The sequence below is a fragment of the Aegilops tauschii genome, chromosome 4 (genome assembly GCF_002575655.3).
Source record: "Aegilops tauschii subsp. strangulata cultivar AL8/78 chromosome 4, Aet v6.0, whole genome shotgun sequence".
Classification (NCBI taxonomy): Eukaryota; Viridiplantae; Streptophyta; class Magnoliopsida; order Poales; family Poaceae; genus Aegilops; species Aegilops tauschii.
Window position 1 is genome coordinate 216439508 of NC_053038.3, and position 25302 is coordinate 216464809.

Consider the following 25302-nt stretch of genomic DNA (forward strand, 5'->3'; position numbering starts at 1 on the left):
TCATGCGATCCTGTTTAGTTATTCATCATATCTTTGAATTATGTTATGCTATGCTATCCAGTTTAGATAGACATCATATATGTGAAATTATGTCATGCTATCCGTTTTAGTTAAAGAATATACATGTCAACTATTTCATGCCCTCTTTTTTCCACACTATCTATTGCATCTGTCTCTCATACAATGTGTGTACATTCAACTATGTTTCCTGTTTATCAACCATTTGAATTGGAGCAGGTGATGCCAGCATCTAGCGGACTAAAAACACGGTCTTCAAATAAAACAGTGCTACCTCTTGGTGGAGATAGCACCCCGGTTGTACATGCACGAGAACCAGCCCTACCACACATAACCCAAACTCTCGCAGATTATACCCCTACTACGATGGACAGAGAACCCTTAGGGCACCGTTTAGACTTTGGGTTTGTTTAGACTAAAAGTTCGCCATAGCTGCAACTTCGCGTACTTCGTTTGTGTTCAACGACCAGACAAAGGCGTCACAGAACCCCACCTTCATTAATAAAGCTTTCCTCTTATATTCGCAATATCCGGATTGCAATCTCAGTTTCATGCTTGTTCTTCGTCTGCTCGCCGGAAACATACCCTTGTGGTCAGGTTGATCGTGCTCCGGCGTGGTCAATAACCCCTCGGAAGTTGGTTTAGCGATTGCTAAGGCGCGACGTCTCGCACGTTCGTAGTCGGATCGTCAAGGTCGACTCCCACAGAAAATGATAGTCATCATCTCTATCAAGTGGTATCAGATTTCCAGGTTGCTCGGTTAGATTTTACAGTTTTTCATTGTTTAGATCGAGTCTATTTTTCATACCTACAGTCCACGAAAAAGCCAGAAAAATTTAGGGTTAGTTCATCCTATCCGAACCAATCTGAGCCTTTGCATAACCTTTTCTGAATTTGCGGTTGCATCGTCGTGTCAAGTTGCTGGTCTTAGGGTCTAGTCCTTTAGAGTTTTGAGTTCTGCTCACAGGTTGTCATGTCGCCGCTGCCATATATCACCACCGCACCAACTTCATCACCGCTGCCATATACCACCACCACATATTCACCGCCAATCCGAGTCCATATACGCCACCACATATCCGCCGCCATCACGCCAATCCGAGTCCACCTGCAACATATACCCGCCACCAGTCCGAGTTCCACCAGATTCATCTCCGCCACCAGGCCTATTCCGAGTCCAGTATTTTGTTACTCTGTTTGGATTTCCAGATCACGCCATACTCCGAGTCGTGACAGAGAAGGACTCCCCAACTTCCATGCTACCCGCAGTAGAAAAATAGTTCCAAACTCAAAAAAAAACTAAGTCTGGAAAATTCTGGCTAGGCAGTTTTTAGACCATTTGTAGACTTTTTCGAAAAAAATTGTTGCGGAGCAAAAAAAAGAGGAAAACAGTGCAAAAAAAAGAAATGAAAAAAAGAGAAAAAAATTCAGAGTGTGCTCCTCCCTTGTTTACGTGCAGCGCCGTGATTTTGTTAGTGTTCTAGGCTCGCGTTTCTAGCACGGTCTAGCCTAGGACCAGCACAGTACCGTCGTTGAGCGTTTATTCAACTTTGCATCTCTGAATTGATTATTGCTGACCCTTTTGGCTACCATATTAAAAGCCTTCCCAGCTCCACATACATCTACGTCGTGCGTTTGACTCTCCCTGGTAATCGCTTTATCCAAGCTTTGAGAGTTTTGACTACATCGGTTGCCGATCACCGCCTGCTGTTGGGTAAGAACTGGTAATAATTTGAGATTTGCTTGACGGATTTGTGACACCCACCACCACCACCACTTGTTAGTAATCTATAGGATCATATTCTTGTGTGTTTCTATTGCTGCTAACCATGCCAGGATCACGAGCCAACGAGATTGACTGGGAGAACTTAACGAACAAGGAGCTTCATGATAAGTTTCAGCAAATGATGACTGAGCAGGTGCAAGATGTGCTGAAAAATTTTGAAGAGGCCATGGAGAAGATCAATGGCCTTGAGAAGACGTTCGAAATAAAGCTCGATAACAGATTTAATGAACTGCTTGCGCGTCTTCCACCGCCTGGTGCACCTGCCGCACCTCTACAACAACAACAACAACAACAACAACAACAACAACAACAACATCGCCTTCCAAATCAAGTGGGACGAGCACAGCGCGTTCCCCTTGAGCCTGGTCAAACTTCTGGTGCCGGTGTACCTACTGTTGATGCTTCTGTAGCTCCTACTACTGCCACTGCAGAGGTGGAGGACCATTACGAGGATGAGGTTGATCAAAATTAGAACTACGTGCAACCACCAGCACCACCACCACCAGGTCGTCCACATGCATATCATAGCAACGGTAGGGCTGCACCAGCACCTGAGGTATAAGCTCATGACCATCTTCCTAAACTAAAATTGAATATTCCACCATTTGAGGGTAGATATGTTCCTGATATATATCTTACTTAGGAGTTAGAAACTCAACAACAGTTTACATGTTTACAATATCATGACGAGAGACGTGTTCCTGCTGCTGTTTGTGCTTTCACTAGTTTTGCATATGTTTGGTGGTCTGAACATTGTAGATTATATCCCATTCCAGCTACTTGGGCTGCTTTGAAAACTGCTATGTGTACTCGTTGGGTTCCACCTTATTATCAACGTGAATTACTTCAAAAATTGCAGCGCTTAAGACAAGGAAAAAATCCTGTAGAAGAATATTATCAGGAATTACAAACTGGCATGATTCGATGTGGTATTGTTGAAGAGAATGAAGCTATGCTTGCACGTTTTATGGGTGGATTAAATAGAGAGTATAAGGAGTATAATAATATCACTCGTTTATCCCATCTTGCTTGTAAAGCTGAACGTGAAGTGCAGGATCGACAGGCATTGGCGCGGACTAACTTTTCTGCAGGTCGACCTTCATCATGGACACCGCGTGCATCCTCTACTTCCACACATTCTACTGCACCAACACCTCCATCAGGTGCCACCTCCAACCGTGATACAAGAAAGCAGGCACAACCACCACTATCTTCCAAGAGCACACCTGTCGGGCCTGCACAGAGATCTTCCATGGCATCAACAGGGCACACAAGTGATATTATTTGTCATCATTGTAAGGGAAGAGGACATTATGCGAGAGAATGCAAATCTCGGTGTGTGATGATTGCTACAGAGGATGGTGGGTATGAGTCTGCTAGTGACTATGATGAGGAGACTTTGGCTCTTATTACACGTGAAGAACACGTTGGAGATGATTCTGATCATGAGACGCAATACATGGCTCCTGAAGACACTGACAGGTATGAATGTTTAGTTGCTCAACGTGTTTTGAGTGTGCAGGTCACACAAGCTGAGCAAAATCAGAGGCATAATTTGTTCCATACAAAGGGAGTTGTGAAGGAACGTTCTGTTCGCATCATCATAGATGGAGGGAGCTGTAACAACTTGGCTAGCATGGAGATGGTGGAGAAGCTATTCTCACCACAAGACCACATCCAGATCCTTACTACATCTAATGGTTCAACAACAGCGGCAAGGTTAAGGTAACACGTACTGTTCGTGTGCATTTTAGTATCTCTACATATGCTGATTATGTTGATTGTGATGTGGTACCCATGCAAGCATGTTCCTTATTACTTGGTAGACCATGTCAATTTGATAAAAATTCTGTACACCATGGTAGAAACAATCAGTATACTCTTGTTCATAAGGATAAAAATATTACTTTGCTTCCTATGACTCCTGATTCCATTTTGAAAGATGATATTAATAGAGCTAATAAAGCAAAACAGGAGAAAAAATAAGAGTGAAAATCAGATTGTGGCAAAAGAATTTGAGCAACAAATGAAACCTCGTAATAAACCATCTAGTGTTGCTTCTGAAATTAAATTGAAAAGTGCATGTTTACTTGCCACAAAATCTGATATTGATGAGCTCGATTTCAGCAAATCTGTTTGCTATGCTTTTGTGTGCAAAGAGGCATTATTTTCATTCGAGGACATGCCTTCCTCTTTGCCCCCTGCTATCACTAACATTTTGCAGGAGTTCGCTGACGCCTTTCCACAAGACGTGCCACCGGGATTACCACCTATTCGAGGGATTGAGCATCAAATTGACTTAATTCCCGGTGCATCGCTACCCAACCGTGCACCATACCGGACCAATCCAGAGGAGACGAAGGAGATTATGCGTCAAGTACAGGAGCTGCTCGACAAAGGTTATATACGTGAATCTCTTAGTCCTTGTGCTGTTCCTATTATACTTGTTCCTAAAAAGGATGGTACATCGCGTATGTGTGTTGATTGTAGAGGCATTAATAACATTTCTATTCGTTATCGTCATCCAATTCCTAGGCTAGATGATATGCTTGATGAATTGAGTGGCTCTACAGTATTTTCCAAAGTTGATTTGCGTAGTGGATACCATCAAATTCGTATGAAACTGGGAGATGAATGGAAAACAACATTTAAAACTAAGTTTGGTTTATATGAGTGGTTAGTCATGCCTTTTGGGTTAACTAATGCGCCTAGTACTTTCATGAGACTAATGAACGAAGTTTTACGTGCTTTCATTGGACGATTTGTGGTAGTCTATTTTGATGATATACTGATTTATAGCAAATCTTTGGAAGAACATTTGGAACATTTACGTGCTGTTTTTATTGCTCTACGTGATGCACGTTTGTTTGGTAACCTTGGGAAGTGCACCTTTTGCACCGACCGAGTATCTTTTCTTGGCTATGTTGTGACTCCACAGGGAATTGAAGTTGATAAAGCCAGGATTGAAGCTATTGAGAGTTGGCCGCAGCCCAAAACGGTCACACAAGTGAGGAGTTTCCTTGGCCTCGCTGGTTTCTATAGGCGTTTTGTGAGAGATTTCAGCACCATTGCTGCACCTTCAACGAGCTTACAAAGAAGGATGTGCCTTTTGTTTGGGGTACCGCACAGGAAGAAGCCTTCATGGTATTGAAAGATAAGTTGACACAGGCTCCTTTACTCAAACTTCCTGATTTTAATAAGACTTTTGAGCTTGAATGTGATGCTAGTGGAATTGGATTAGGAGGTGTGTTATTACAAGATGGCAAACCTGTTGCATACTTTTCTGAAAAATTGAGTGGGCCTAGTCTGAACTATTCTACTTATGATAAAGAATTATATGCTCTTGTTCGGACCTTAGAAACATGGCAACATTATTTATGGCCCAAAGAATTTGTTATACATTCTGATCATGAATCTTTGAAACACATTAAAAGTCAAGCAAAACTGAACCGTAGACATGCTAAATGGGTTGAATTCATTGAGACTTTCCCTTATGTCATTAAACACAAGAAGGGTAAAGAAAATGTTATTGCTGATGCATTGTCTCGTCGTTATACTATGCTTTCACAACTTGACTTTAAAATATTTGGTTTGGAGACCATCAAAGATCAATATGTGCATGATGCTGAATTGATGTATTGCAGAATTATAAAGAAGGTAGAACATGGAACAAGTTTGTCCTTAACGATGGATTTGTGTTTCGTGCTAACAAGCTATGCATTCCAGCTAGCTCTGTTTGTCTTTTGTTGTTGCAGGAGGCGCATGGAGGAGGACTAATGGGACACTTTGGCGTGAAGAAGACGGAGGATATATTTGCTACACATTTCTTTTGGCCAAAGATGAGACGGGATGTTGAGCGTTTTGTTGCTCGCTACACTACATGTCAAAAAGCTAAGTCACGACTCAATCCTCATGGTTTATATATGCCTTTGCGTGTACCTAGTGTTCCTTGGGAGGATATATCTATGGACTTTGTTTTAGGTTTACCTCGAACAAAGAAGGGGAGGGATAGCATATTTGTTGTCGTGGATAGATTCTCGAAAATGGCACACTTTATACCATGTCATAAAAGCAATAATCCTGTTAATGTTGCTGATTTGTTCTTTCGTGAAATTATTCGCTTGCATGGTGTGCCAAATACTATCGTTTCAGATCGTGATACTAAATTTCTTAGCCACTTTTGGAGATGTTTATGGGCTAAGTTGGGGACTAAACTGCTTTTTAGTACTACATGTCACCCCCAAACTGATGGACAAACTGAAGTAGTCAATAGGACTTTGTCTACTATGCTTAGGGCTGTTTTGAAGAATAATAAGAAAATGTGGGAAGAATGCTTGCCTCATATTGAATTTGCTTATAATCGTTCGTTGCATTCTACTACTAAGATGTGCCCTTTTGAAATTGTGGATGGTTTCCTACCTCGTGCACCTATTGATTTGTTGCCTCTTCCATCTTCGGAGAAGGTTAATTTTGATGCTAAACAACGTGCTGAATTGATTTTAAAAGTGCATGAGTTAACTAAGGAAAACACTGAGCGTATGAATGCTAGATATAAACTTGCTGGAGATAAGCGTAGAAAACATGTTGTGTTTGCACCTGGAGATCTTGTTTGGTTACATTTGCGTAAGGATAGTTTTCCCAATTTGCGCAAATCAAAGCTAATGCCACGTGCTGCTGGTCCTTTTAAGGTGTTAGAGAAAATAAATGATAATGCATATAAACTTGAGCTACCTGCAGATTTTGGGGTTAGTCCCAGTTTTAACGTTGCAGATTTGAAGCCTTATTTGGGTGAGGAAGATGAGCTTCCGTCGAGGACGACTTCATTTCAAGAAGGGGAGGATGATGAGGACATCAATACCATTGTTACACCCACAGCCCCTGCTACTATACATACTGGACCAATTACTAGAGCTCGCGCACGCCAATTAAATTATCAGGTACTTTCGTTTCTTTGTAATGATTCTAATGTTCATGAGAATATGATGCTGCCTAAATTGGATACATTTGTTTTGCTTACAAATGAAGGGCCTAGCTTGGAGAAGGATGAACATTGGAGCAAGAACAAGCATGGAGTTGATGGCATGCGCAAGGGGAACAAGAACGGAGTTACAAGTGATGATTTCAGGACTTTGAAGCCACCATAAGGAGTGCATGAAGCCTTGGACGAAATATACAAGATGCCACTTCATAAATTTCGTCCAGAGGCTATTCTAGGTGCTGCGTCACCATATTATTGGGCCAGGCCCATGTAATTTCGAAATACATAAGTATAGGCTGTTTTTAGAGTCCATATGTGTGGGGAAACAAGAGATAGGGTTGGTTTCGGACCCCTTCCCCAAGGGCCACGAAATTCCCCCCTCTTCCTCCATATATACAGCCCTTAGGGCACCGTTTAGACTTTGGGTTTTGTTTAGACTCAAAGTTCGCCATAGCTGCAACTTCGCGTACTTCGTTTGTGTTCAACGACCAGACAAAGGCGTCACAGAACCCCACCTTCATTAATAAAGCTTTCCTCTTATATTCGCAATATCCAGATTGCAATATAAGTTTCTTGCTTGTTCTTCTTTGCTCGCAGGAAACAGACCCTCGTGGTCAGGTTGATCGTGCTCCGGCGTGGTCAATAACCCCTCGGAAGCTGGTTTAGCGATTGCTAAGGCGCGACGTCTCGCACGTTCGTAGTCGGATCGTCAAGGTCGACTCCCACAGAAAACGATAGTCATCATCTGTATCAAGTGGTATCAGATTTCCAGGTTGCTCTATGAGATTTTACTGTTTTTCATTGTTTAGATCGAGTCTATTTTTCATACCTACAGTCCACGAAAAAGCCAAAAAAATAGGGTTAGTTCATCCTATCCGAACCAATCTGAGCCTTTGCATAATCTTTTCTGTATTTGCTTTGTTGAATTTGCGGGTGCATCATCGTGTCAAGTTGCTGGTCTTAGCGTCTAGTCCTTTAGAGTTTCGAGTTCTGCTCACAGGTTGTCACGTCGCCGCTGCCATATATCACCACCGCACCAACTTCATCACCGCTACCATATACCACCACCACATATTCACGGCCAATCCGAGTCCATATACGCCACCACATATCCGCCACCATCACGCCAATCTGAGTCCACCTGCAACATATATCCGCCACCAGTCCGAGTTCCACCAGATTCATCTCCGCCACCAGTCCGAGTTCCACCAGATTCATCTCCGCCACCAGGCCTATTCCGAGTCTAGTATTTTGTTACTCTGTTGTGGATTTCCAGATCACGCCATACTTCGAGTCGTGACAGAGAAGGACTCCCCAACTTCCGTGCTACCCGCAGTAGAAAAATAGTTCCAAACTAAAAAAAACTAAGTCTCGAAAATTCTGGCTAGGCAGATTTTAGACCATTTGTAGACTTTTTCGAAAAAAATTGTTGTGGAGCAAAAAAAAAGAGGAAAAACAGTACAAAAAAGAAAAGAAAAAAAAAGAGAAAAAATTCAGAGTGTGCTTCTCCCTTGTTTACGTGCAGCGCCGTGATTTTGTTAGTGTTCTAGGCTCGCGTCTCTAGCACGGTCTAGCCTAGGACCAGCACAGTATCGTCATTGAGCGTTTATTCAACTTTGCATCTATGAATTGATTATTGCTGACCCTTTTTGCTACCATATTAAAAGCCTTCCCAGCTCCACATACATCTACGTCATGCGTTTGACTCTCCCTGGTAATCGCTTTATCCAAGCTTTGAGAGTTTTGACTATATCAGTTGCCGATCACCGCCTGCTGCTGGGTAAGAACTGGTAAGAATTTGAAATTTGCTTGACGGATTTGTGACACCCACTACCACCACCACATGTTAGTATTTTGTAGGATCATATTCTTGCGTGTTTTTATTACTGCTAACCATGGCAGGATCACAAGCCGACGAGATTGACTGGGAGAACTTAACGAACAAGGAGCTTCATGATAAGTTTCAGCAAATGATGACTGAACATGTGCAAGATGTGCTGAACAATTTTGAAGAGGCCATGGAGAAAATCACTGGCCTTGAGAAGACGTTCGAAACAAAGCTCGATAATAGATTTAATGAACTGCTTGCGCGTCTTCCACCGCCTGCTGCACCTGCCGCACCTCTACAACAACAACAGCATCGCCTTCCAAATCAAGTGGGACGAGCACAGCGCGTTCCCCTTGAGCCTGGTCAAACTTTTGGTGCCGGTGTACCTACTGTTGATGCTTCTGTAGCTCCTCCTGCTGCTACTGCAGAGGTGGAGGACCATTACGAGGACGATGTTGATCAAAATCAGAACTACGTGCAACCACCAGCACCACCACCACCAGGTCGTCCTCATGCATATCATCGCAACGGTAGGGCTGCACCACCACCTGAGGTACAAGCTCATGACCATCTTCCTAAACTAAAATTGAATATTCCACCATTTGAGGGTAGATATGTTCCTGATATATATCTTACTTGGGAGTTAGAAACTGAACAACGGTTTAGACGTTTACAATATCCTGAGGAGAGACGTGTTTGTGCTGCTGTTTGTGCTTTCACTAGTTTTGCATGTGTTTGGTGGTCTGAACATTGTAGATTATATCCCATTCCAGCTACTTGGGCTGCTTTGAAAACTGCTATGCGTACTCGTTGGGTTCCACCTTATTATCAACGTGAATTACTTCAAAAATTGAAGCGCTTAAAACAAGGAAAAAATTATGTAGAAGAATATTATTAGGAATTCCAAACCAGCATGATTCGATGTGGTATTGTTGAGGAGAATGAAGCTATGCTTGCACATTTTATGGGTGGATTAAATAGAGAGATTCAGACCATTCTAGAGTATAAGGAGTATAATAATATCACTCGTTTATTCCATCTTGCTTGTAAAGATGAACGTGAAGTGCAGGATCGACAGGCATTGGCGCGGACTAACTTTACTGCAGGTCCTTCATCATGGACACCGCGTGCATCCTCTACTTCCACACATTCTACTGCACCAGCACCTCCATCAGAGTGAGGTTAAGAGGCAAATGAGTTTTGTGGGCTGTTTAGGTTAGGAAGGACTATAGTCCTGTTAATTATGAGATGATTTGGACCAGTATTTAATATAGGTTCTTAACAACCACATAAATTGGTCCAGAAACAAGAAAGAAGAAGCACTCACATAGAGTGATGAATTGAGATGAAAATGATCATGGATGGATTATTTGGGCATATGAGAGTGCTATAAAAATTTCATGCCATTTGGCCAAACCAAAATGGTACTTCCTTCATACATCACTTCTCTGGACAGAAACTTAGGAAAAATCCTTTGGGAAAATGGCATGATGAAATGAGCCCAAATCTTGTGGAGATAGTTTATATAGGTAGGAGAAGGCTCTAGAATTTTTTTAGCAATAATGGAGCAATATAAAATGTACTTGCTTCACTAACTGAAAATTTGGATAGAAACAAAGATTTGAAGCTGTTCTCACATGGATGCATTGCATGAGCTCAAATCTTGTGGAGTGTCTTGATTTGATAATATGAAGGACCATGCAAAATTTCAACTCATTTGGACCATCCTAGCTAGTACTTCCTTCACAACCAATTCCCTCAGACATGAACTTTGCAAAATTGCTCAGGAATATTCACTAGGCAAATTAAGTTGAATTTTGGCATGAGGCAATTATATGGACATGAAAAGGTGTCCGATAAGTTTGAGGTCAATTGGGCAAAGGTAAAAAGCACCTGCTTCACAATCTGCCATTTAGGACATAATAGGAAAATAATTAATTGAGCATGATGAGGAACATGGCAAATGAAATATTTTGCCATATTTGAGAAAGATATGACCCAAACAATTTATGATAATTATTTGGGAATTTTAGGAGTGATGGGAATGTAGGTTGCTTCACAACCTAGGGCAAAAAGGATTATTCCTTTAATAGAAAAAGGAATATTCCCAAGGAAAATAATATTGGGGTTGGTCCAAGATGGAAATGGCAAAGTATTGGGATGGGTATGGGATGACAAGCCACTCTGGAAAGAAAGAAGTGGTCATCTTCTTCAGTTTCCAGACCACAAATCCACGGAAAAAGAAAACTCAAGCAAAAATCTAATAGAAACGGAAGAAAAGGAAAGGGCCAAAAATCAGGCTGTGATAGTTACAACTGTCTACTGGGTTAGAACCTGCCAGGTTAGGATCTGCCGGGTTAAGTCCAGAGATGACTTAACAGGGATGCTTAAGTCCAGAGATGACATCACATCATGAGTCGGGTTTAACCACGGGTAATTCCCCCGACATACATGATGGCTACTTGTTTAGAGCTAACAAACTATGTGCTCCATAATCGTCCATGCGTTTGCTATTATTGCAGGAATCAGATGCTGGCGGTTTGATGGGTGACTTTGAACGTGAGAAGACTTTGCTTATGCTCGCTGATCATTTTTATTGGCCTAAGATGACGCGTGATGTGGACAGATTTGTGAATTATTGCATTACTTGTCATAAGGCGAAGTCCAAGCTAAAACCTCAAGGTTTGTACACTCCTCTCCCCAATCCTACTACACCATGGGAAGACATAAGCACGGATTTTGTGTTAGGATTGCCTAGGTACAGGAGAGGACATGATTCAATTTTTGTGGTAGTTGATCGTTTTTCTAAGATGGCACATTTTATTGCCTGCCACAAAAGCGAGGATGTGTCGCACATTGCTAATCTGTTTTTCTGGGACATCGTGCACTTACATGGGAGTAACAAAGACGATTGTTTCTGACGGTGACGTGAGATTTATGAGCTATTTCTGGAAGACACTTTGGGGGAAGTTGGGGACAAAGTTACTATTCAGCACTACTTGTCATCCCCGAACAAATGGTTAGACGGGAGTGGTAAATCGCACACTCTCCTTGTTGTTGCAATCCGTAATAAAGAAGAACCTTCGTGTATGGGAGGAGTGTTTGCTGCATGTGTATTTTGCATATAACAAGGCGGTACATTCCACAACTCAGCTCTCTACATTTGAGGTGGTCTATGGTTTTAAGCCCATTAGTTGATTTGCTGCCCCTTCCAATTCAAGAGAGAGTGAACATGGAAGCATCCAAGAGGGCAGATTTTCTGAGGAAGATACACAAGCAGACTAAATAAGAAATTGAAAAGAAGGGTAAGTACACGGCAAATCATGTTAATAAGAAGAGAAAGGAGGTGATGTTTCAGCGGGGCAACATGGTGTGGGTACACTTTCGCAAAGATATATTTCCTGAATGGCATAACTCCAAGTTGAAGCCAAGAGGTGATGGACCATATAAAGTGCTTGCTAAGATTAATAGTAATGCATACAAAATTGATCTTCTCACTAAAGAGCTTGGTGTGAGTAATACAATCAACGTTGCTGATTTTTGCCATACAATGGAGATGACCCTGCCACGCCGTGGTCGACGCCTTTTCAAGGGGGCGGAGAGGATGATGAGGACATCCCTAGTATTTTACCTTCCTTTTTCATTGATGATGTGGCTGCACATGAAAAGTCCACCAAACTACGAGAGCACGTGCAAAACTACTAGAACAACAGGTGAATTCACTCTTAGTTGAGTCTGTATTTGTGTTAATGAGAATTTTATACTGCGTAAGTCTTTACATCGTATGATCAGATTTCAAGAGAAGACAAGCTTGGCACGCAAAAATGAAGAATTGCAGCAAGAAGAAGGTATGTCGTTGTCTAGTATCGGCAAGTGGATGAGGGAGGAGAGGGAGGCAGGTGCACAACACAAAAGGAAGGGAAATCAGAATCAGACTCGGATTGACTGTCTGGAGGCCCGGAATTGAAATATATCCAGATCCGTGTTCGTACTCCAAATAAGGCGTGTAAATACAATTTGGAAACCTTGAGTCGTGTGCTTTCCAAACTGTATATCCGCAGCCCACGATTTGCGGTGACCGAGTCGCTGTCGTGAAAACAATACGGGGTTATTTCCGCCAGTTTTCCAGATAGAGTTGTTTAAGTTAGGAAAGTTAGAGATATGCTTGATTTCGACCCAAGCACTAGGTTGGATGTCCAAGGGTCTTTATATACCCTTTTAATCATGGCTTTTAGGGTTTGACCATGTTTTGATTAAAATCATACTAGACTGAATTGCTTTAAGCATTCCTCTCTATTCATATTCCTCTTTGCATCGATTAGGAATATATATCTACACCAAATTCATTTCGATAGGGTGTATTTGCTACTGGAAGTCAAGTGCTATCTGTCGTTCCATTGGGAATTGGGAGATTGCATAACCGCTTCGTGGTCGGTGGCCACGTGCGCAAGTGTGTGGTGTTGCGAATATCCATAGGTTTGAAGATCCATCACATTGGTAACGGGGGAACAACTGGAGAGTTTGAGAGCATCTCACAAGTTATCCAGCAAGTTGATCATCGACATCATCTGCTCACTAAGAAGATCCGGCCACCCCTTATGATATAATATGGCTTTAGCAAGTATGCAGCCAGTGCAATGGAGAGTCAAGTCGATCTTTCATTTTTTTTCTCAACAATATAAATAACATCTTTGTAACGAGACTCCACATTGACAAAGACTTCCTTAATCTCTTTCTTTGCCTTAACTATTTCTCATACACAAAACCCATAGATGGCTTGACATCCCCATCAACCAAACAAACAACTTTAACCAAAGGCTCAAAGATATTAAGGAAAAGCTTCAAATCTTTCCAAAAAGCCATGCTCATCGTCATGGATGTGCACTTTCCTCAACTTATCCTTTTTTCCTAGAAGTCTCTCCAAAGTTATATAAGAAGAAGCAAACCAAGTGACCCTTGGACTTACGATCTCTTTCCCTCAAGAGAAGTGCCTCATGTCGTCCAAGGTCCGTGTTTTCCCATAGACAAAGATAGTGAATGGTTCGTTTTTTCATACACCTTACGAAACCTTGGTAGATTGCCAATCCCTTGGAACATCAAGTTAATCGTGTGCATCGCACAAGAGCTCCAGAACATGTTTGGCCTCTTCTCCAACAACATCTTCTTTGCTCCCATGTTATTAGAAGCATTATCAGTCACTACTTGCACCACATGTTCAGGACCTACTTCCTCAATTGCTTCATCCACTAGTTCGAAGATGACCTCACTTGTGTGCGATATAGCTGACATCTCATTTAACCTTATAAGTTTGAACCATCTGCACAATTTGTGCACAAGTTCATTATGCTTCTCCTCCTCCTATCTGACCAAGCATCAGTCATAATGGAGCATCCGTTCTTCATCTTTTCAACATCACGTTCCTATAGCAAACTCTTCACTCTTGTATGTTCATCACTCAGTAAAGTCTCTCGAAGTCCTGTTTAGAAGGCGGCTCAAATCCAGGTCCAAAGGTCCCAATGGATTCACATATTAACTTGAAATCATCATTGTCACAAGCATTGAATGGTATTGCTGCAAATGCAATACAAACAAATTAGCTAGTGATAATGAAACCAGTGATCAAACATTGGAATGCAGTAAATAATAAAGGCCATGTGGATAAAAATAAATATTTAATTACCATGATTGTACACCCATCTAGCGACATGTTGTTTCACTTCATGTGTTCTCTTTTTCAATGTTCCATGTTTATCTTCTGTTGGTGCAAGGCTTCAGCTTGAGTCAGTTTAGGATCAATAGGATGTGTCCACTTGTCAATGGGCCCTATCTTGTTTTGCTTCGCGCTTCTGATACAAGCAGCTTCGTCATCTCCAACGCGAGAAATATTCACACTTCGTCTGAGCTCTAGCTCATAGGCAGTCTTCTGCCTCCTCTTATTAGATGCCTCTTCAAGGGATTTCTTGCACCTGTCTTTAGCTTCCTGTGAGCTTTTCTTGCATTTGACAACAACATTACCAACATGAGCCACATGCTACTTGTGACGATAAGCACCTCCAGTGCTCACATGGTTACACTTCACTTTATCCATCTTGGAAGCATCAACTAGACTCCCATACTCCCATCCACATCATCTAACTTTATCTTAAGGACATTCTCCTCCTGCAATGCCGATGTTGCATTTGTCTCAGACATCCTACAAACACTAAAATATGCTGCAAGTAATAGTTTAGTAATTCACTTCACTAATGCTAAAAGATGAACTGGATCCACCAAAGTCAAGGCTGCAAGTAGGCGTAAATGAAGATGATAATCAAAGCAACAATTCAATAAAGCATGTTTGTATGTGTATGCATATCTCCACATCCTAGAAACATGTAGCAGAAGATAAACCATTAACTGCCTAATTAGGTATACAATTCGGTTCCTGTAGCAAATGGAAGAATGAAAGCAATATAAATTATAATATCATAATATATGCAGAGAAATATAAAATATATAGCAAGCTGCATACCAAGAGATTCCAAGAAAAATTATGTTGTGAAGCAAATAGATAATACAAAATTTTTGTGGAGGAAACAAAAAGAACCTTTTTTCTGCATTACAAAATAATAAATGTGTTGCATTCGGAATTTATTTGGGATAATTAGATTTATGCCCCTAGTTGTGTCCCACTCATCTGTTTTACCCCTAATTCCCAAAAGTCACCGGTTCTGTCCAAGTCACTTTGATCCTCTTATGCTTTTGCCCTTTGACCGTTTGACTATCAGTTTGAAAACTTCATAACTAATTCATACAAAATCAAAAAAATGCAAATAAGATAACAAAATGTTCAGAAAAAACATCACCTATATGTCAGTGTCATTTGCATTCATGAAAAAAGTGTTGGAAAGTGCACATCCGAGTTTTAGCTCTTTTGATACCACCATGAATAGTAAACTCTAAAAAAATTCAAAAAAATTCAAAAAAAATATGGTGGCAAAGAACGACAAGTGTTCTAAGTGCTTGCCAAGTTTCATTAGGGAACGACATTCGTGGAAGTCATGGCAAAAAAATAATCTATTTTGGAGTGCTAATTGTTTTTTTTGCCGCGGCACCCACGAATGTTATTCCTTGGTGAAACTTGGCAGGCACTTAAAAAAATTTCATTCTTTGCCACCAAATTATTTTTGAATTTTTTTGAACTTTTTTAGATTTTACTATTAATGGTGGTAGCATAAGAGCTAAAACTCGGATGGGCACTTTCCAACACTTTTTTCATGAATGCAAATGACACTAACATATAGGTGATGTTTTTCTGAACATTTTGGTATCTTATTTGCATTTTCCTGATTTGGTATGAATTAGTTATGAAGTTTTCTAACTGGCGGTCAAACGGTCAAAGGGCAAAAGCATAAGAGGAGCAAAGTGATTTGGACAGAACCGATGACTTTTGGGAATTAGGGGTAAAACAGACGAGTGGGACACAACTAGGGGCATAAATCTAATTATCCCAATTTATTTAGTCTTTTAAGTGAAGGAAATATGCCCTAGAGGCAATAAGAAAGTTGTTATTTTATATTTCCCTATTCATCATAAAGGTTTATTATTCATGCTAGAATTGTATTGATCGGAAACCTAAATACATGTGTGAATACATAAACAAACACTGTGTCCCTAGTGAGCCTCTACCTGACTAGCTCGTTTATCAAAGAAGGTTAAGGTTTCCTCACCATGGACATGATTTTTCATTTGATAACGGGATCACATCATTAGGAGAATGATGTGATGGATAAGACCCATTCGTTAGCTTAGCATTGTCATCGTTCAGTTTTATTGCTATTGCTTTCTAAATGTCAAATACTTATTCCTTCGACTATGAGATTATGCAAACTCCCCGAGGAATGCATTGTGTTCTATCAAACGTCACAACATAACTCGGTGATTATAAATATACTCTATAGGTATCTCCGAAGGTATTTGTTGAGTTGGCATAGATCGAGATATGGATTTGTCACTCCGAGTATCGGAGAGGTATCTCTGGGCCCTCTCGGTAATACACATCATAAGCTTGCAAGCAAATGACTAAGGAGTTAGTCACAAGGTGATGTATTACAGAACGACTAGGTATGAATATACCGATGATTGAATCTTGGGCAAGTAACATACCGATAGACAAAGGGAATTACGTATGTTGTCATAACGCTTCGACCGATAAAGATCTTCATAGAATATGTAGGAGCCAATATGGGCATCCAGGTTCCGATATTGGTTATTTACTGGAGAGGTGTCTCGGTCATGTCTACATAGTTCTCGAACCCGTAGGGTCCGCACGCTTAACGTTCGATGACGATATTGTATTATATGAGTTATGTGATTTGGTGACCGAATGTTGTTCAGAGTCCCGAATGAGATCACGGACATGACGAGGAGTCTCGAAATGGTCGAGAGGTAAAGATTTATATATAGGACGATGGTATTTGGACACCGAAAGTGTTCCGGAGGGTATCGGGTACATATCGGGTCACCGGAAGGGGTTTCGGGCACCCCCGGCAAAAGATATGGGCCTTATGGGCCAAGAGGGGAAACGTACCACCCACAAGCGGCTGGTGCGACCCCCATATCGGCCGAACCAGGAGGAGAAGGAAATAGGGTAGGGGAAAGGAAAGGGGGGATTCGGCCTCCCCCTTCCTTCCCTCCTTCCTCCTCTCTCCTTCCCCCTCCGACAAATATGGCAGGAGGGCGCGGCCAAGGGGAGACCCCAAGTAGAATTCAGCCTACTTGGGCGCCTCCTGGCAGCAACCTCTCTCCCTCCCACCTATATATATGTGGGGGGAGCCCTAGCACACACGAGATCAATTGTTAGCCGTGTACGGCGCCCCCCCTCCACCGTTTACACCCCCGGTCATATTTTCCTAGTGCTTAGGCGAAGCCCTGCGAGGATCACTTCACCATCACCGTCACCATAATGCCATGCTGACGGAACTCATCTACTACCTCGACGAATTGCTGGATCAAGAAGGCGAGGGACGTCACCGAGCTGAATGTGTTCAGAAAGCGGAGGTGTCGTGCGTTCGGTACTTGATCGGTTGACGTGAGAAGAAGTTCGACTACATCAACCACGTTGTTAAACACTTCCTCTTATGGTCTACGAGGGTACGTAGACACACTCTCCCCCTCATTGCTATGCATCTCCATGGATAGATCATTGTGTGTGTGTATTTTTTTTCTGTTTTTCCATGCAACGATTCCCAACAGTGGCATCTGAGAAGTCTATGCGTAGATGATATGCACGAGTAGAACACAGAGAGTTGTGGGCTGTGATAGTCATACTGCTTACCACCAATGTCTTATTTTGATTCGGCGGTATTGTGGGATGAAGCGGCCCGGACAAACCTTACATGTCCACGCACATGAGACATGTTCCACCGACATACATGCAACTAGTTTTGCATAAAGGTGGCTGGCGAGTGTCTGTTTCTCCTACTTTAGTTTAATCGAATTTGACTGCTGCCGATCCTTAAAGAAGGTTAAAACAAAAAACTTGACGAAACACCGTTGTGGTTTTGTGCGTAGGTAAGAACGGTTCTTTGTCGGTGTCAAAACCGGCGGATCTCGGGTAGGGGGTCCCGAACTGTGTGTCAAGCCCTCTCTATGGAGGTAATACCCTACTTCCTGCTTGATTGATCTTGATGAATATGAGTATTACAGGAGTTAATCTACCACTAGATTGTAATGGCTAAAACCCTAGAAGTCTAGCCTATATGATTGACTCTACGGACTAAACCCTCCGATTTATATAGACACCGGAGGGGACTAGGTTTGTACAAAGTCGGATACAGAGAAAGGAATCTTCATATCCGAACGCCAAGCTTGCCATGCATGCCAAGGAGAGTCCCATCCGGACACGGGTGAGAGTCTTCGGTCTTGTATCTTCACGGCCCATTAGTCCGGCCCATGTCCAACAGGCCGGACGCCCGAGGACCCCTTAATCCATGACTCCCTCAGTAGCCCCTGAACCAGGCTTCAATGACGAGGTGTCCGGTGCACAGATTGTCTTCGGCATTGCAAGGCGGGTTCCTCCTCCAAATACTCCAAAACATCCTTCGAACAAAAAGAACGTGTCCGGCTCTGCAAAACAAGTACTGCACACAACCGTAGAGAGTATAATATTTCACGAGTCCAATCCAGTGACAACTTTTTGTAGCGTGACACCACGTCACCACCCGGTCATTATTTCGAACCGTTTTTTAGCCTGCTGCTCCATGTTTTGAGATGCGGTTTCATTGGCACACCTTGTCAAAGTAGAGATCATGTCCCCTTATTATGGGATTCTCATCAATATGGGCGTGGGTAATCCAACCGTGCCTTCTGCACGGCCCTGGGGAAACAGGCGAGTTTTAAGGCGAGTGGGGAGGCGCTTGATATTCGTTGCCTTTATAAGCAGATAAGGGTTCACCCCTTTCACCCACGCCTTCTCTCTCTCTCTGCGCACCCATTCTCGAGCTCTAGCGCCCAAGTTCTCTTCCTTTCCCCCTCAAGAAAGACTCCAGTCATGTCCGGATCTGGAGAGCAGGGCAAGTGGATGGTCTCGTCCGTCAAGGAGAAGGACATCACCAAGCTCCGGGAGGCCGGGTACTTAGCCCAGGAAATCGCCCACCGGCTTCCAGCCCAGGGGCAGATCATCCCCACCCCGGAGCCCCATGAGAGGGTGATATTCATCCCTCACTTCATCCATGGATTGGGATTCCCTCTTCACCCTTTTGTCTGCGGACTCATGTTCTACTACCGGGTGGATTTCCACGATCTGGCCCCCAACTCCTTCCTCAACATCTCGGCATTCATTGTCTTGTGCGAGGCCTTCCTCCGCATCCCACCTCACTTCAGATTGTGGCTAAAGATCTTCAATGTGAAGCCGAAGGTGGTGGGTGGCCAACAAGCGGAATGCAGAGGCGCCCTGGTGAGCAAGATGCCCAATGTCATATGGCCCAAAGGTACCTTCATGGAGACCGTCAAAGGGTGGCAACAGTAGTGGTTCTACGTCACAGAGCCTCGCGACGCCACCTGGGCCGCGGCTCCCGAATTTTAGTCCGTAGCCCCAATGCGGCTCACCTCCTGGCTAGAGAAGGGTCTGAACTGGTCTTTGTCAGACGAGCTGACAGCGCTTCAGACGCGTATTAGGAGCATGGTCGACAAGAACATTAAGCTCATCAATGTGATCCAAGTGATGCTAGTTCACCGGATCCTTCCATGCCAAAGCCGGACTTGCCATTTGTGGGAGTTCGATCCGGCCGAGCACCATACCCTGCAACAGTTCTTCGGAACTACGCACGAAGACATCTAGAAGGTGCTCTTTAAGGTCAACGAGACATGGCCAAAGACAACCGAGGACCGCGGGCACAACCTAGCCCATCCCACTAGTTCGATAAGTCTTTCGTGTTTCAAGGTGTATCCTTTACTCGTTTACTCAAGCAAGACATCTAAGCTTCCCCATATGTTTTTTCAGGGCTGGACAAAGAGGGCGGAGCAGATTCAGTGTCCGGCTCCGCTGCCCGAAGAACCAGCTATCCTGCTTCGGACGAAGATGCTGGTTCCGGCGCCCTACCAGGCGCCGGAGAAAAAGGCCAAGGAGACCAGAAGTGGCCTCCGTCGTAAGGGCTCTTCGGACGCGACGTCCGGAGACGCCGAGACCTACTCTTCCCCCACCAAGGACGATGACGAGGAGGAGGAAAGCAATTCTCCCCCTGAGGGAGGGAGAAATAAGAGGACGGCCTCCACGCGTCTGGAGGCCGAAGCGTCCAAGAAAGGGAAAGCTTCCCTCGCGGACAACTCCGCAATGGACACCGACTGCAGCTCGGAGTGGTGCCCCCGGGATAAGCCCCTGGCTGAATCGTGAGTGCTCGAAGGTGCTAACACCCTCATATGTCCAACTCATTTACTTCGTAGTTTTAACATGTTGAATCATGCAATGTAGTCCGGCCCACGACAGCTCCCAGCAATCCTCATCGGGGGGTTCGCTGGATTCAAAGGCAATAGACAGTGAGTCGCTGCCGGCGGCTTCCTCTCCCAAGGCCAAGGGCGACGCCGAGGTGCTGTCCCGAAGGACCTTCCCAAGCCAGGGAGAGGTCCAGGAGGCCGTCAGGATGGCGCCAGAGGGTGACCCCTCGGTCACCGGACACATGGGGGAGCCAGTCCCCCCGGAGACTGGCGATGGGGGCCATATCCAGTTCGGCCCCCGGCCAGATATCATTCCGGAGTCCAATATGGCTCCGGAATCAGGCAAGCAGGTTCCTTTGAAAGAAGGAGGTGTGCCTGTTCGGCCGATGTCCTCTGTCCATCTAGAGGCACCGGATAATCTGGTGGAAGCGCTGCAAGGCACTTCCATTGTTGAGGAACACCGTATCCTTATGGGTACGGTGGTTGAGAGGGTTCAGTCCGTTAAAAGCGGACTGACCGAAGCCTGCACCAACCTTCTGACAGGCTTTAGGTATGTGACACCATTTATGTAAGAAGAATGCCATAGTATAGACAGTAGCCCCTGATACTGTGTCTGGTGTTCAGAAAGAAAAGCCGGACTGAGGATCACATAATTTCCGCAGGAGACTAACCATACATGTCTATGTGAAATAAGCAGGCGTCGTTGCTGGCTGTGACCTCTCATGCTGCCAAAGTCTCCGGACTGCAGTAGAGGCTGGAGCGGGCCAAGGAGGAGCTCGCCAAGCAAGAAGGCAGATGGAGGATAAGCAAGGTATATAATGACTTTGTGTAGATCCAGAAAGGATTGAGGGTTTATGTTGACTATAACGCCATGGTATTTGTAGGAGCCGCGACTGAAGTGGAAACCCTCAAGAAGGCGCTGGCCGAAGCCCAAAAGAAAGCGGCAAAGGAGCAAGCCGCCCGTGAAAAACATGAGGCCAGGGTTGATGAGGTCCAACTGGAGCTCCAGGACGCCGTCAAGAAATGCGAGTCCTTGGAGCGCAATATTGCGGATCAAGAGACTGAACTCGCCAAGGCTCGCGAAAGCGCACAAGATGCCCGGGTTGAAGCCTAGGCGCCCTCCAACAGATCCAAGAGGCCAAGAAGATCGCGGCGGGTAAGGCCTTCATTATGCAGAGCAAATATGTGGAGAAGAGGTATCTCTTACTAACCTGGATTTGGAGTTCTCCAGGAGCGTTTGCAGATTTACCGCGCAGTGTGGCCGACGCTGCGGAGTTCTTCCGAGCTGAAGAGGGGGGCTCGACGGAGAAGCTGTTCTGGTCGCAATACCTTTCGCCAGAACATCCAGTGCCCTTCAATGATCAGCTAAAACAGCTGGTCGAACTGCATAGGGTGGCCGAACTAGCCATGAAGGATTTGCTAATACGGCTATGGCCTGCCGAAACCATACCTAGCAGCTACTTTGGGCTCGTGAACCGGCTGGTCAATGCCTGCCCCCGACTTGATGTCGTCAAGTGGTCGGTCTGCATAGAGGGTGTGCGGATTGGCCTTTGTCCGTGTCAAGGTGCAGTGGGCGAAGATGAACGCCATCAAGCTCGCGACCGAGGGACCGCCCGCTGGCAAGGAGCACCGCACACCCGAGCGGTATTTTGATGATGTCCTGGAGGGATCCCGCAGTGTAGCTCAGCAATGTGCTAAGGACATTATTTTTGAATGAATACATTCATGTTATCCTGTCCTGTATGGTGAAACAAACCTGATATGTACTATAATGCTTGTTATTATTTTTATTATTAAAATTTTACCTCCTGTGCGGCCATTTTGTTAAATCTGAGAGTTGGCCAGTCGTCGGCTTCAGCCCCCACGTAGGTAGTATGGGGGTGTTCGGGATGGAATCTAAACACTCTTGATCCAAATGTTTGGTCCTTGAAGGAGGTGTTTAGCGCAACGAACCAGGCAATCAAACTATTTGGCTTTATCACCCTCACTTAGCCATAGTAGTTTCACAAATAAAAAATATAGGCGCAGCCCCTGGTTGGTATTTAATCCGAACGAGGGTGCTGTAGACACCTGATCGGGTAAAGGCCGATCCGTCGCACATGGCGGAGAAAATCGCATAAAAAATTGAACCTCCGAATAGCTGACCAACTCTCGCCACATCATGACAGTCAGTTTTCGGCTTTCTCTACTGAGGTGTTTGCTCAGATGAACCAGAAACACAATCGACGTAGTTCTCCCTTTACTACCCTAGCTGATAGAGCGGAACGTAAGGTAGTAAGCACAAGAGCTGGGCAACCCAACTATTGACCAAAGACATGATTCAGAACCAATGCATATAATGCTGAATTTGGGGTGCCGGACTGTACTGTAAAAGTGTTCAGACTTTGTTGTCATAGTATGAAGCATACCAGAGTGTACGTGTGCAATCGATAAGAATAACGAAATAAAATGAAATTGTAAGCTAGTGCCACATAAGTTGGGCTGCAAACAGTTCTCATTAATTAATACGTCAAAGCGTATTTCTACAAATAGTGCGATAAGCAACCGGGATATTTAACATGCCAAGATCAAGGGGGAGCTACGTGCGGGTCCTGAAAACAGGTAGGATGATCGTCGAAGAGAACATCTAGAGATTCCTACGCACATATATGCTGCTTGCCGCCTTGGTATATCCAGCCTTTGTAAGGACGAATGATCAGGCCGTCGGGAGGGGCCTATCAAAAGGAAACCTGAAAAGGGGAAAACGAAAAATGAAAGTATGTGTGTCCAGGGAAGGTCGAGCCGTATTATGGAGCACAGTCTGGTTATGCCTCCGTCTCTGCGCATGGTATTTCGAGTGCGTAGTTATGTACGCGCGGTACGTATGCCGCCATTTGGTCAGGACTGAGATGGGGGCCGAATTGCTAGTCTAACTCCTAACGAGCCGGACTGTCATGCTGCAGAGTAGTCCGGACTCATTTGACAGTGTCCGCGAGCTTGGCTGCTGAATTAAAAATCTGCCTTAAAAGTTCGCTCTGTACTTCCGCTGCTAGGGCCGCGGTGGGTTCCTCGGTACGGAGGGAGCGCTTCGTGTTTCCATTGACTGTTATGACACCACGTGGTCCGGGCATCTTGAGCTTGAGATAAGCATAATCTTGCACCGCATTAAATCGAGCGAATGCGGTTCGTCCGAGCAGTGTGTGATAGCCATTGCGGAAGGGGACGATATCGAAGATCAACTCTTCGCTTCGGAAATTGTCCGGGGATCCGAAGACAACCTCCAATGTAATTGAGCCCGTACATCGGGCCTCTACACCTGGTATGACTCCTTTAAAGGTAGTTTTGGTGGGCTTGTTCCTTGATGGATCGATGCCCATTTTGCGCACTGTATCCTGATAGAGCAGGTTGAGGTTGCTGCCACCGTCCATAAGCACTCGTGTGAGGTGGAATCCATCGATTATTGGGTCAAGGACCAGTGCGGCTGAACCGCCGTGGCGGATACTAGTCGGATGGTCGCTGCGATTGAAAGTTATTGGGCAGGACGACCATGGGTTGAATTTTGCGGCGACTGGCTCTATCGCATAGACGTCCTTGAGCGCGCGCTTGCGTTCCCTCTTGGGGATATGGATAACGTATATCATGTTCACCGTTTTGACCTGAGGGGGAAACTTCTTTTGTCCCCCTGTGTTTGGTTTACGGGGCTCCTTGTCATCGTCCTCACTTTGCGACCCCTTCTCCTTATTTTCGGCGTTTTTCTTGCCGGCCTGCTTAAAGTCCCAACAGCTTCTGTTGGTATGATTGGCTGGCTTATCGGGGGTGCCATGTATCTGGCATGGATGATCGAGAATGCGGTCTAAGCTGGATGAGCCCGGATTGTTCCTTTTAAACGGCTTCTTCCACCGGCTGGACTTCGATCTACTGAATCCGGCGTTGACCACCGTGTCGTTGGTATTATCACCGTTGCTTCGACGCTTGTGTCTGTTGCGTCGGGGCTTACCGTTGCTATTTCTGGCTTCAGAAGTGCCAGGTTCACTTGCATTGTTATTGCTACGGGCTAGCCAGCTATCTTCGCCCGCACAAAAGCGGGTCATAAGCACCGTGAGGGCTGCCATGGACTTCGGCTTTTCTTGGCCGAGGTGTCGGGCGAGCCTCTCGTCGCGGATGCTATGTTTAAAGGCCGCTAGGGATTCGGCATCCGGACAGTCGATGATCTGGTTCTTTTTAGTTAAGAACCTAGTCCAGAATTTCCTAGTTGAGTCTCCGGGCTGTTGGACTATGTGACTTAGGTCATCGGCATCCGGAGGTCGGACGTATGTACCTTGGAAGTTATCGCGGAAGGCATCTTCCAGGTCCTCCCAGCTGCCAATGGAATTTCCGGGCAGGTTGTTCAACCAGTGTCGAGCTGGTCCCTTGAGCTTTAGTGGGAGGTACTTAATGGCATGAAGATCATCACCATGGGCCATATGAATGTGGAGAAGAAAATCCTCGATCCATACCGGGGGGTTTGTTGTCCCATCATATGATTCGATGTTCACTCGGGTTTAAACCCTTCGGGGAATTTGTGCTCCATTACTTCATCAGTGAAGCAAAGGGGGTGTGCGGCGCCACTATATCGGGCCACGTCGCAACGTAGCTCGGATGGAGTCCGTCTGCGGTTTTCGGCCCGAGCCTGATTATGCTTGTCTCGTCCGGCTCCTGTGCGATCCGTAGATCGATCTGGTCTATCCTGCTCTACTGTCCAGGTCCTGCTGCAGGTCATATGTATAACCCCGAGCAGTTATGTCTCTGCCTTTACGGCGA

General features: G+C 44.6%; 1 pseudogene; it reads right to left on the reverse strand.

Annotated features, from left to right (window-relative positions):
• Positions 1-13255: 13255 nt before the first annotated feature.
• The window catches only part of LOC141021774 (uncharacterized), a 53002-nt pseudogene continuing 40955 nt past the window's right edge, over positions 13256-25302 (reverse strand).